Below are 12920 nucleotides of genomic sequence, written 5' to 3'. Positions count from 1 at the left end.
TGTGTGTTTTTCTGTAATTTCAGATATTTTCTGGCTGAAGTTGAGAGACCTGAGCAAAAATCTGATTCAGAGGCTGAGAAAGGACTGCAGATGTTGTTGGATTCTGACCTCCCTGCACTCAAATGCATTTTTCTAGAGCTACAGAAGTCCAATTGGCGCGTTCTCAATTGGGCTGGAAAGCTAACATCTTGGGATTTCCAGCAATGTATAATAGTTCATACTTTGGCCAAGATTTGATGGCCCAAACTGGCGTTTAACGCCAGCGAGAGACCCTTTTCTGGCGTTTAACGCCGGAACTAGCACCAGAATTGGAGTTAAACGCCCAAACTGGCATCCAGGCTGGCGTTTAACTCTAGAAAAGGCCTATGCACATGTAAAGCTCAATGCTCAGCCCAATCACACACCAAGGGAGCCCCGAAAGTGGATTTCTGCACTATCTACACTTAGTTACTTATTTTCTGTAATTCTTAGTAACTAGTTTAGTATAAATAGCACTTTTTACTATTGTATTCAGAGCTGGTGCCATTTTTTACATTTTGGAGGCTGGCCATTCGACCATGCCTAGACCTTTTTCTCTTATATATTTTCCAACGGTGGAGTTTCTACACCTCATAGATTAAGGTGCGGAGCTTTGCTGTTCTTTATGAATTAATGCAAGTACTATTGTTTCTCTTTCAATTCACGCTTACTTCTTCTCCAAGATATACTCTCATACTTAATTCAGTTAAGTTAGAATGAAGGGGTGACCCATGACAATCACCCACTATCTTCGTTACTCGCTTAGCCAAGATCCACGTGCCTGACAACCACAAGCGGTCTACATGATGTTCAATGTAGTCATTGAACGACAGCCGGAGTATAGTCTCTTGGGTCTCTAATCCACGGATTTGACTTGCCTCTCCTGAGAACCAAGCATTCAAATTCGTGAGATTAGAAACTTCCTGGTAGAGGCTAGAACCAATTGGCAGCATTCCCGAGATCCGAAAAGTCTAAACCTTATCTGTGGTATTCCAAGTAGGATATGGGACGGGATGACTGTGACGAGCTTCAAACTCATGAATGTTGGGCGCAGTGACAGTGTGCAAAAGGATAGAGAGATCCTATTCCAACACAAGTGAGAACCGATAGATGATTAGCCGTGCGGTAGCTGTGCCTGGTATTTTTCATCCGAGATGAGAGATCTAACAGTTGATTAGCCGTACAAAAACCGTACCTGGACCATTTTCCCTGAGAGAACAGATGGTAGCCATTGACAACGGTGATCCACCAACATACAGCTTGCCATAGAAGGGAGCACGCATGATTGGATGAAGACAATAGGAAATAGAGGTTCAGAAGCAACAAAGCATCTCCAAACTCTTATCTGAAATTCCTACCAATGATTTATATAAGTATCTTTATTTTAATTTACATTTTATTTATCTTTCAATTATCAAAACTCATAACCAATTGAATCCACCTGACTAAGATTTACAGGATGACCATAGCTTGCTTCAAGCCGGCAATCTCTGTGGGATCGACCCTTACTCGCGTAAGGTTTTATTACTTGGACGACCCAGTGCACTTGCTGGTTAGTTGTACCGGAGTTGTGAAAAGTGTGATCACAATTTCGTGCACCAGCTACCAAGATGTATCATGATTTAAAAGTGATGTTCTAGTGACCAGGAATGAAGAATAACATGGCGGTGCATGTTTCTAAGTGTTTAACGTGTCAGAAAGTGAAGATTGAACACCATAAACCATCCAAAACATTGCAATCTTTGGAGATTCCATAGTGGAAGTGGGAAGGGCTCGTGTCAGGTTTGCCGAGGACTAGAGCAAGATTTGATGCGGTGTGGATAATTATTGTTCGGTTGACTAAGTTTGCTCATTTCTTGCCTATCCGTATGAATTATTCTTTGGAAGAATTGGCATGATTGTATATTAAGGAGATTGTAAGATTGCATGGTATTCCTATGACCATTGTGTTGGATAGAGATCTCCAATTCACTTCAAGGTTTTGGAGAGGTTTTTAAAAGGCGTTTGGAACTCAATTGTGCTTAAGCACGGTGTACCATCCTTAAACCGATGGTCAGTCGGAGATGACAATAAAAACTCTGGAAGATATGTTGAGAGCTTGTGTCTGGACCAACCGGCGAGTTGGGATCGCTATATGTCGTTAATGGAGTTTGCATACAACAACATATACCATGCAAGCAACGGAATGGCTCCGTATGAGGCTTTGTATGGGAGAAAGTTCTAATCTCTATTATGTTGGTATAAGGCCGGAGAGTCGAGTTTGCTAGGTCTTGAATTGGTGGCAGAGACGACGGAACAGATTAAGAAGATCCGAGCTAAGATTCTTACCCCCTCAGAGTCATCAAAAAAGTTATGTTGATCGAAGGCGGAAACCTTTAGAGCTTGAAGAGGATGACCACGTGTTTTTGAAGGTTACTCCAACTACGGAAGAGGGTAAAGCGATAAAGACAAAGAAGTTGAACCCCATTACATTGTTTTGTTTCAAATCTTGAAGAGGATTGGGCCGATGGTGTATCAGATGGATTTACCGCCACATCTTTCGAACCTACATAATGTATTTTATAATTTGCAGCTTCAGAAGTATACTCCTTATACAACTCACGTAATAGAGCCCGAATCAATTCAGTTGAAGGAGAATTTGATTTTTCAAGTGGCTTCGGTTAGAATTGATGATGTTAGCATCAAGAAACTACGTGAAAATGAAGTTTTGTTAGTAAAGTTTGTTTGGAGCCGTGACAGAGTAGAGGAGCATACGTGGGAGCTCGAATCAAATATGAGGAAGGACTACCCGCAATTATTCTCAGGTAATTAAATTTTGGGAACAAAATTTTTAATTAGGTGGGTAGAATGTAAAATCTAATTAAATGTTAAATAATTAAACTAATAATAATGAATTAATTATAAGCAAAGAGGGTTGAGAAATTAATAGTTTATAATTGGGAGAAGTAAAAATAATTAAGATACGAATTAAAACACTTATCTTAATGGTTTTTGCCCAAAGTTGGGTCAAACGTGCCAAAAATGGAACTTGGGCCACACTTGGGCTCAATGCCCACTCACTAACACCCCCATCATGCCACACTTCAGCTTATTCTCCCCTCTCATACACTCAAACACAATTCAGCCCTAAGAGAGAAGAGAAGTGAAGCCTTGGTACTATTCATCTTCTTCTTTTGTTCATAACTTGAAATCCGGAGCTTCGATCGCTACATCCTTTATGGCCACGCATTCGTCTCGAAGTCCTCTTCAATTCTATCTAAGCTCATGGTAAGAAACTTCACATTCTTGCCCAGTTTTCCATTTCCCTTTTATTTCAAGTTTTTGGTTAAATGGGTGTTGAGATATTGTGATTTTGATGTTTTAGGAGAAACTCAAGCATAACCTTAAGTAGGATTTTGACCCAAGATCGAGTGGTACAAGGTAAGAAAGCTTAACCTCTTTGTTATCTATAAATTTGAATAGAACCCTAGATTGAATTATGTAAAATTTTATGATTAGATAGAATAGAGCTTGCTTGGATTGATTTTGGCATGAAGTGAAACTTGGTTGGCATGGTTTTGGTGCGGGAATAATTGCAAGGGTCAAGCGATGAGGAGCTTGATTAAGGCTTGAGCTCTGGCGGAAAGTATTCAAGGATTTGGAAGTACCAACATTAAGGTACAACTTTTAGTGTCGAGTAGGTATTATGTAAAAAATTATGTGAATGCTAGGTTAACTGCCCCTAGGATAGGATTGGATAGAATTTGTTGATGTTGTGTCTAATTTGTTGTAATGTTGTGAATTAAGTAGTGATTGAATAATATTAATGCTTATATGAATGAGTTGGACTTGAATTGTACTATAATTAATTATGATAATGATTGATGTGGAAATTGGGCTGGAGGTCGTGATAGGGTGAAAATTTCTCTACTTGAAAAGTTGAGGTAAGTGATGTTGTGACTATGTTGTAATTGATGCAATAATGATGATAAGTTGGATGATTAATTGAATTGGTTTCGAAATATGGATGTATGAGTATGTGTGTTAAAGGTTGGATTGGATTAAGGTCCGTTTGGGAAACACCAATAAGTTACTTTTTTTTAACTTTTGACTTATAAAAAGTTACATTAATAGTGTTTGGTACAATTTTTTAGATAAACTTTTAACTTTCCAAAAGGTTATTTAAGAGCTTTTGAAGAAGTTAAAAAATATGACTTCTCCTATTTTCAAAAGCTATTTTATCACTCCTATTTAATGCACAACTTTAAAACAAGGACTTCTATAATAACTTTCCAAACACAAAATAACTTATTTAAAAGTTTTTATTAATAAAAGTCCTTATATTTTAAGCTCCTTTTTCAAAAGAACTTATTTAAGAAGTTTAGCCAAACTGGCCCTTAATGAGGCTTACTTAATTGATAATTGATCTATTTGGTATTGAATAGTTGTGGATTCATGAATGAGGGTTAGAATGTTTAGGAATGGCATTGGTGTGGTTTTGAACCAAATGGAATTGTAAAATTGTGAAAATAGAGAATTGGGAATTGGTAAAAACCAGTTTTTGATCAACTTTGGCGGGTCATAACTTAGCCCTCGGAGTTCAGAATTGAATGAAAGTTGTCTTAAATTAAAACTTGTACAATGGTGCGCATGCACATACCCGAATGAACAAAATGACTCGTGCATACGCACGAGGGGTGTGCGTACGCACACCCAGAAATTTTACAAGTTGTGTGTACGCACGAAAGGTATGCGTACGCACAAGCTGGGAAGCACTTCTGATTTGTGTGTATGCACAAGGGTGATGCATATGTGCAAGTCCTAATTTCTCAATTAAACTCTGTTTTTGGCTGTTTGACTTTTCTGGCAAGCTTGTAAACTTCTGTAACCCCTAATCAAAGCCCGATAACTAGTTTTTAGGCCCTGAATTGAGTGTGAGCATATGGAATGGTTTGAATTGATTTTGTTCCCAATTAAATACCTAGTTAAGCCAGATGACGTAGTTGCGGGTTGCTGGTTTATCCCACCCACAGTGAGGGCTGTGGTGTTATCCCGCTCACGAGATAAAGGAAATGGTAAACGAAACGAAAATGTGGTTAATGAACCTAATGAATTTGGAAAATTGATCTAAAGATTTTGGAAATGCTGTTTGTGATTTTGTTCACTGTACTGGCAAGGGTTGTGGTTATTTCTGCTTGCGTTCTGACTACTACTTACTCTTGGCAAGGATGTGGCAAGGACAATGGTAATATCCCACTTGCGCTGAGCTGAGCTATGCTAAAATAAGGACGGTGGTGATATCTCGATTGTTTTGTGGCTCTCTCTGGTTGTAAGGGTGGCCAGGCACGTTTTCCTAGATTTTCCTTCTTGGAGAAGGTGCTAGGGCCCTTTTTCTTTTATGACCGGCATGAGATAAGTCTGGGTTTATGTCTCCTGGGGATGCACGACAGAGAGACAATGTCCGGGTTAGCTACCGGATGTATCGCGTTCTGGCAACATAATCGATACGTGAGCTCATGACCAGTAGGATAGGCATACATCATGTACATTTATGTGAAATTGTTTGAGTGTGCATCTTGTACTTGGAATGCCTATGTGTATAATTCTGCTTTAACTGTTATTTGCTATATATGCTGTAATTGCTTTTGATTGTGTTTGTACCCTATTACTTGTGTTTGATTATGCTTCATACTTACTAAATTCAATACTGAAATTATGTGGTATTGAACTGAAATGAGATAAGTTGAGGTAAAACTTGAGATTGCTGAAAAGAGAAAGGCTGAGAGAAAACCTAAGATCATTGAGTGTTGGTTAGTGAAGGGATTAGCTATGTTACCCTGTTTTGGATTAGCATAACTCTATGCTTGAATCTGAATTTTCTGAAGTTTAGGATTGTCTAGTGGGTTCGTGTGATTTACATGTCTCTATTTGAAACTTTTACTCTACTGAAAACTTTCTAGTTCTAATCCGTTTCAGGAATTCTCTATTTTTTAGATACAGGATGTGACACACCTCGTTGAGCATGCTGGGTCTCTCTCTGGGAAGCGAATATTTCTTTTGGGAGTTGAATTTCATACCTAATTTATGCATATTCTCCACTTTTATATATTAACTTGTATATCCCTCTTAGAGATTGATTTTGGAGAAATAGGATTTATGTTTATTTTGTATACTTTTGGACTGTATATATTTTCTAGCTGGCCTTTGCTTCACAGGTCAAGACTAGTACTTCTTATGTATTCCTTTTGGCATCTTATGTATATATCTTTATCCCTTTTGTTCTTGTAATCTACGCCTTCTATCTTTATCATTTTCCAAATATGATGCGATCTTTTGCTTATCCTTTTTTCACAGGCTCTTAGTTATACTATCTTTCTCATATATATATATATATATGTGTGTGTGTGTGTGTGTGTGAGCGTGCGTGCGTGCGTGTGCGTGTGCGTGCGTGTGTGCGTGCGTGCGCGCGCGTGCGTGCGCGCGCGTGCGTGCGTGCGTGTGCGTCCGTGCGTGCGTGCGCGTGCGCGTGTGGATGAGCGTGTGCGTGTGCGTGTATCTGTGTGTGTGCGCGCGTGTGTGCGTGTGTACTTTTTGTTCTTTAGAGGTCATAATGCCTCACCACCTTTGATTTACGACTTAAGCGTAAAGCTCTGTGTGGTAGGGTGTTACACCGCATGACACAAGGAGCAATGGCAGCGATAGCAATGGCGGGAGCGATGATAACGGCGGCGATTGAGCAACCAACGCGACGCAAGGAGTTTACACAGTCTTTGAACGTTGTTGGCGGTGGCTGACACTGGTGGAGGGGCTACCAGAGGTGGTTTGTTAGGGGGAGAAGGGGAGAGAGAGAGAAAGGAAAAGGTTAGAGAGAGAGTAGTTCAGAAATGAGGAGGGAAGAGGGTTCACTATTCAAATTTAAGGCAAGATTAGCATCAGATTTACTGGTGGATAAATCTGATGATAACGCTTTGCGAATGACCGAAACGCAGCGTTCCACTAATTAGGTGCCGATAAATCTGACGATAATGATCACGCCAATTTTTTTCTTTTTTCTCTAATAATTACCGGTGAATTTACCCTCAGAAAACCAAATCCGGCGGTAATTTTTTTCCCGGCGAATTTATTGTCAAATTCGCCGATAAATCCGTCAGTAAACTCGCCGCTAATATCCAACGCTAAATCTGACGATAAATCTAAAGGTATTCAACGTTTTTCTTGTAGTGCCACTCTAAGCCTCACTAAAACTCTGCAAGAAATTCCTAGTCATACTAACGTTTGGAAGAATGAAGTACTTATGCATGTGAGTGTTGAATGTCATATTATTATCAAGTTTTCTATTTGTTTTAAGAGCATTGTTTGAAACTTTATAATCGATTGATCCAACAAAGGTATTAATTAAATAAATCTTGGGTCGAGCTTACCCTTTTAAAAAAGAAATCATATCTACTCCCCAAATAAAATTTTAATACAAACTCATTTTGACCTTATCTATTGAAACCGATACAAAACGAGTGAAATAATTATATATTGAATTAACTAATTTAATTATTAAATTTAAAATTAACTAGCTTTTTCATCATATATATTACATTCAAGGAAACAACGTTAATTTTAATATGGTTTGCTAAAGAACTAATTTGAATACACCTGTATTTTTCTAAGAATTTAAGCTGTTATTGTAAAGAGAAAATTAGAAAATCAAAAAAACAAAAATATTAAGTAATTGTTGGTTAAAAAAACTAGGAACTAATTTTTTTTCATTATCAAACTACACATTACCTTAAAATGTATATGTGTCTAATCAAGCACAAAATCAACGAAGAATAATAATGTAAGAATATTGGTATTTACTTTAATTTGATGCATGTTAATATAATTGTAGCGCCATTAGCACAGCAGCTGCCTCTTTTTGTTATTCTATATTGTTGCTATCTTAGCTTCTATTCTTTTCCCCCTCATTTCTTTATTTCATCCGATGATTTTCTTTCTCTTTTCTTTTCTTGAGTGTGGAACTTAGACCATTGATACAAAGTAGATGTCCATTTGGCAATCGGCTAGCCGCAATTCAATTTGTGTAACAGCTCATGCGTGTTTGACTAACTGCCCAAAAGGGGACGTTTTTCTTTCCCCCTTTTCATAATTAAATAATGTCTCCAAATTTAATTTAAATAACGGTGATATTATCCATATTTTTATAATTAAGTATAATTAAATTAGTATAAATTTAACAAAAATTAAAATGCACGTATATTACAATTTTTTTTATATTTTTTCAATACAAATAATACAAAAATTTGTATTGGAGAGAACAAAAATTTATTAATATAACATAAAAAAAATTTGTAAACAGACATAAATTTATCGATATAACAAAAATTTTTGTAAATAACAAATAAACTTCTGTTATAAATATAGTTTTATTGGTTGAATAAGTTAAAATTTTAGGTATGTAAATTTTTAAAAAATTTTGTAATGTATACCAAAATTTCTATGCTCAATAATTTTGTTGAATATATAAAAGAAAGAAAAAAAATACAATAAATAAAATTTGGTTGGAGTTGATTTAATCTAATTTTATTGTTAAAAGAAATGGCACTTACTAATGGCATTCTTTGAAAATTAAAAAAAAAATCCTACACACAAATTAAAAGATTTAAAACAAAAAACCAAGCAAAACTTCATAATATTTGGGTCATTAATCATTTTGTAGTAGAAGAAATTAGTAAAATAATTATATAATGAAATTATTTTTTTAGTTGTTTAAGTTAATAGGAAAAAGTCATATGAATGATTATATTCTTAATATTTTTTTATTTAAGAGTTTCTTTTTTTAAATTTGTATGAATTTTTGTATAGATTCTTTTTCTCTTTTTATGTGTAATATCATATCATAAAATTATTTTTTTAATAAATTTAATGTTAGAGATATAATTATATATTTAATTATCTCTTTCTGTTAATTTAAATTTTTGAAAAAAATATTATCATGAGATAATATCAAAATTTTTATGACCGAAAGATATAGAGTTCAATCTTAGTTAGACCCTAAAAAAAAGAATTAGTATAAGATAAATTAAAAACAAAACTTTTACAAAAATTCAAATAAATCCTAAAGAAGCTCTTAATTGAGGAGACGTTCAATGATATAAGTATAATTATTCATGTACCTCTTTTTATCAACTTATTTTATGATGTGTGTTAGAAATATAATTATTCATATATCTTTTTTTATCAATTTAAATTTTTAAAAGAAGTTATATCATAATATACTTAAATTAATAAAAATATAAATAATTATATATCTAATAAGTTAAATTTTTTATTTAAATAAAACCAAATTTGTTCATTTTCGCATAGAAAGTTTATGGCTCAAATTGATTTGACTAGATTTCTATTTTACCTAATTATTAAGGAGAATAAAAGTATTTATCTTACTGGGTACCTTCCATTCTAATATATATATAACTGAACAAAATAAAAACGTCTTTTCATTTAATTTCAACCTGCGATTGAGAACAAACATATGGTTCTTTTTGGTTATCTGGACTTTTACTTTAATTTCTATGCCTTTCTTTTTCTTTTATTTCTTTTGGATTTGTTTTTCGCTTTTGAGGTCCATATTCAACAATAATCAACATTTACATTGTCTAGCTTTTCTTGTGGATATTAAATTAGTTTGTCTTGAGTTACCAAAAAAAAAATTAATTTGTCTTGTCATTAATATGATTTATGATTATGCACAACCCTCACCATAATATATCTTCTCTCTATCATAACCTAAAATTGAAGTCTCAATAATCTTTGTAATTTTTGAACAACCCTCTCCATTAAACTGGCTTTTCAAGTTGAAGTAGAATGTCTAATAACCTTTGAATTGGATCCAAAAGGAGTATACCTGCTAGGTTGCTAGTGGCAGTATGTGTAATTTCGCTAGTCAAATATATTTGACGCAAATGTTAGAATTGCGGCCATTTTTCATTTAATAATTCTAGTGGCATTCTAGGGCTGTAAAAACATACATTTTGTTAGTGTTGTATCTTTATTTCGACTAATAAGCTGTAACTTTAGATTAAGATTATTATTATTATTATTATTTAATTTTTAATATAGAACAATATATATATATATATTTAAATAAATTAAGAAAAATATTTATTTTCAGAAATGCGTTATTTTAACTTTAAATACCAGAATACGTTTTTTTTTTATTTTAGGCAAGTTCGCTGCATTTCGGGTGAACTCCATAATATTAATAAAGTTCACCTAACTCCCGCGAACTTCATATAAATTATGAAGTTCGTCTCACTTCGAATTCTAAAAAAAATAGATTGACTCGAATTTTTAAGCTTCACAACGGCTAATGGCAACCATTATCATCATCTTCAAAGTGCATATGAATACACATGAATAAGTCGTATTTTTTTGGAAAATAATAACTTTTTTAATTTATAATGAAAAAAATTCCGGTTAAATATGGTTTATTCCTGTGTAGCTGTATATTTCTGGAGACGATAATAATAATTGTCATTGCCGCCAGTAATATTTAAGAAGCTATGCTTGTTGTTATATATATATATATATATATATATATATATATATATATATATATATAGTATGTCTATGTTTATGGTGGCTATATTTTTTTATATTTTGATAATAATTTTATTTAGCAACACTTTTTAAAAATTATTGCTAAATAATAAAAAAATATTATTTTAATTTAATACTATAATCACTATAGCGTAACTATACTAGAATGACCCATAAATAATTTATATATTTGCTGTAGATAGAATAAAAATTTCAGATTTATTCTCCAAAATTTTGTCAAATGTATGAAAGTAAGTATTTTATTTTATAATCATGCTACTTGTACACATGGAAATCAAGTGAGTTATAAAATTATCGAAAAAAGATTTTATTATTTGTACACAAAAAATGAGTCATTAAATCGGCCATTTTATATAATATATGTTAAAATATAAAATATATATTAAAAATAAATTAAAAAAATATTTATACATAATAAATAATAACTGATTTAGTGACTAATTTTTAACATGAACATATCATTTTTATTTATTTTATATATATAGTAACATTAGCTGAATATCCAAATATAGGTATGAATGGGATATCAATAAAATCTAACGGCACTGGAAAATAAAAGTTCAAGGGCATTTAGTTTGAGTGAAAGCCATGCTATACCAAACTCTAAGAATAGTAGATTTGGAATTGACAGAGTATAATGATTTAGAAATTGAAAAAAAAAATTCTTTATTATTATATGCCTCCTATTAATAGCAAGATGCTGAGCTTTGTATATATATTTTCATTTTAGTTGTGATTCTTGTAATATATGTAGATTAGTAAGTTAGGCTAACCCTGGCTAACTGCATCTTTTGTTTCAATGATAACACTAAAACTGTCAATCCTAAAGTGACAACCCAATACATAAGTAGATAATTGTATGTTGTATTTTAAACTCTGCCTAATTCACAAACAAGGGTCAATTTCAAGAACTTGGGTAACATGTTAGTTAGAAAAGAATCTGATGCTAAATGATTTTCTTTTCTCTTCTCTCTACTTTATAAGTCCCTATTAAATGAAGCTTCCATGCACACAATGTTTTGCATCCAAACTTGCATAGATATCAAAGTTTTGATTTTAGTGCAAAAAAGAAAGAAAAGTAAAATGGGAGCTAATGCATCAAACATGGAGTGCTATGGCCATACATCATCAACACCACACCCATCCTCATCTCACATTATTACCTTCCATTCCACTGCCAAATGGAAGGCTCACTTTGATGCCTCTAAATTAACTAACAAGCTGGTATGCTTTCTCTTATTTAATTTAGTTTAATTTGCAACTATATATAACCAACACTCTCTCAGTTCCTTAATTACTTTTCTTGTGAGCATGCATTCACAATAATGTTGAAATTAAGAGAAATTGTTTCATATATACCTCTAAAATATATTTTGATTTGTGTTTAATTTATAATAATTGCTACTCGTTTTTAAATTTTAATACAACTTCAAATTATTATAAATGAAATTAAATGGCTGTGATGGTATTTGTTTCTGAAATAAGTACAGAATCTTTATTTCTTCAACAAATACATTAGAACCTCTGTTCCTCTCTTCTTTCTTTTTTTTTTTTTTTTCTCTCCTTCTCTTTTCTTTTCCTTGTGCTTTCATAAACAATAATAACTTTTTATTGATAATGAAAGATGGTGATCGATTTCACTGCTACCTGGTGTGCTCCTTGCAAATCCATGGATCCAATTATCCAAGAGTTTGCTTATAAATACACACAAGTTGAGTTCATCAAGATTGATGTGGATGAATTGATGGTTCGTACTACACTTGGCTTATTTAATTTATCACAATTAATTGCACTCTATATATGTATACATATATTTCAAAATCATCATTGAAAAATGAAAATAATGGATGCAATTGCAATGGCAGGGGGTTTCTCAAGAATTTCTAAGCAATGCCAACATTCGTTCTGATTAAGAAAGGAAAAGTTGTTGATAAGGTTGTCGGTGCAAGAAAGGACCAACTCCAAAAGCTAATTGAGAAGCATACAAATTGAACCAACTCATGATGAGTATGTGTTTGTGTGTGATTTTGGATCTTCAATTCCCATTTGATCGTCATCAATCGTGAGGGAAAAAAAATAAATGATGATGCATGGTGTTCTGCTTAATTAATTAGATCATCCTCTTAATTACTTAATTAATTAATGTACTCTGATTTAATTTGTTGGTTTTTAAGTTTTGTTTGAGAAATGTAAGGCCACCGTGCAAAAGCATTTGTCTATTCCAATGAAAAATATATCGTATGCCCATCATATGCTTTCATATAGCTACTAATCTTGAGATACTCGTTTGATTTCGAATTCATCTTTTATCA

General features: G+C 33.3%; 1 pseudogene; it reads left to right on the top strand.

Annotated features, from left to right (window-relative positions):
• Positions 1-11519: 11519 nt before the first annotated feature.
• Positions 11520-12714, top strand: LOC112800965 (thioredoxin H-type 2-like; annotated as a pseudogene).
• The last annotated feature ends 206 nt before the right edge of the window (positions 12715-12920 follow it).

The sequence above is a fragment of the Arachis hypogaea genome, chromosome 5 (genome assembly GCF_003086295.3).
Source record: "Arachis hypogaea cultivar Tifrunner chromosome 5, arahy.Tifrunner.gnm2.J5K5, whole genome shotgun sequence".
In the NCBI taxonomy this organism is placed as follows: domain Eukaryota; kingdom Viridiplantae; phylum Streptophyta; class Magnoliopsida; order Fabales; family Fabaceae; genus Arachis; species Arachis hypogaea.
The sequence above is the reverse complement of the archived record's forward strand: the minus strand, read 5'-3'. Positions and strand labels throughout refer to the sequence as shown.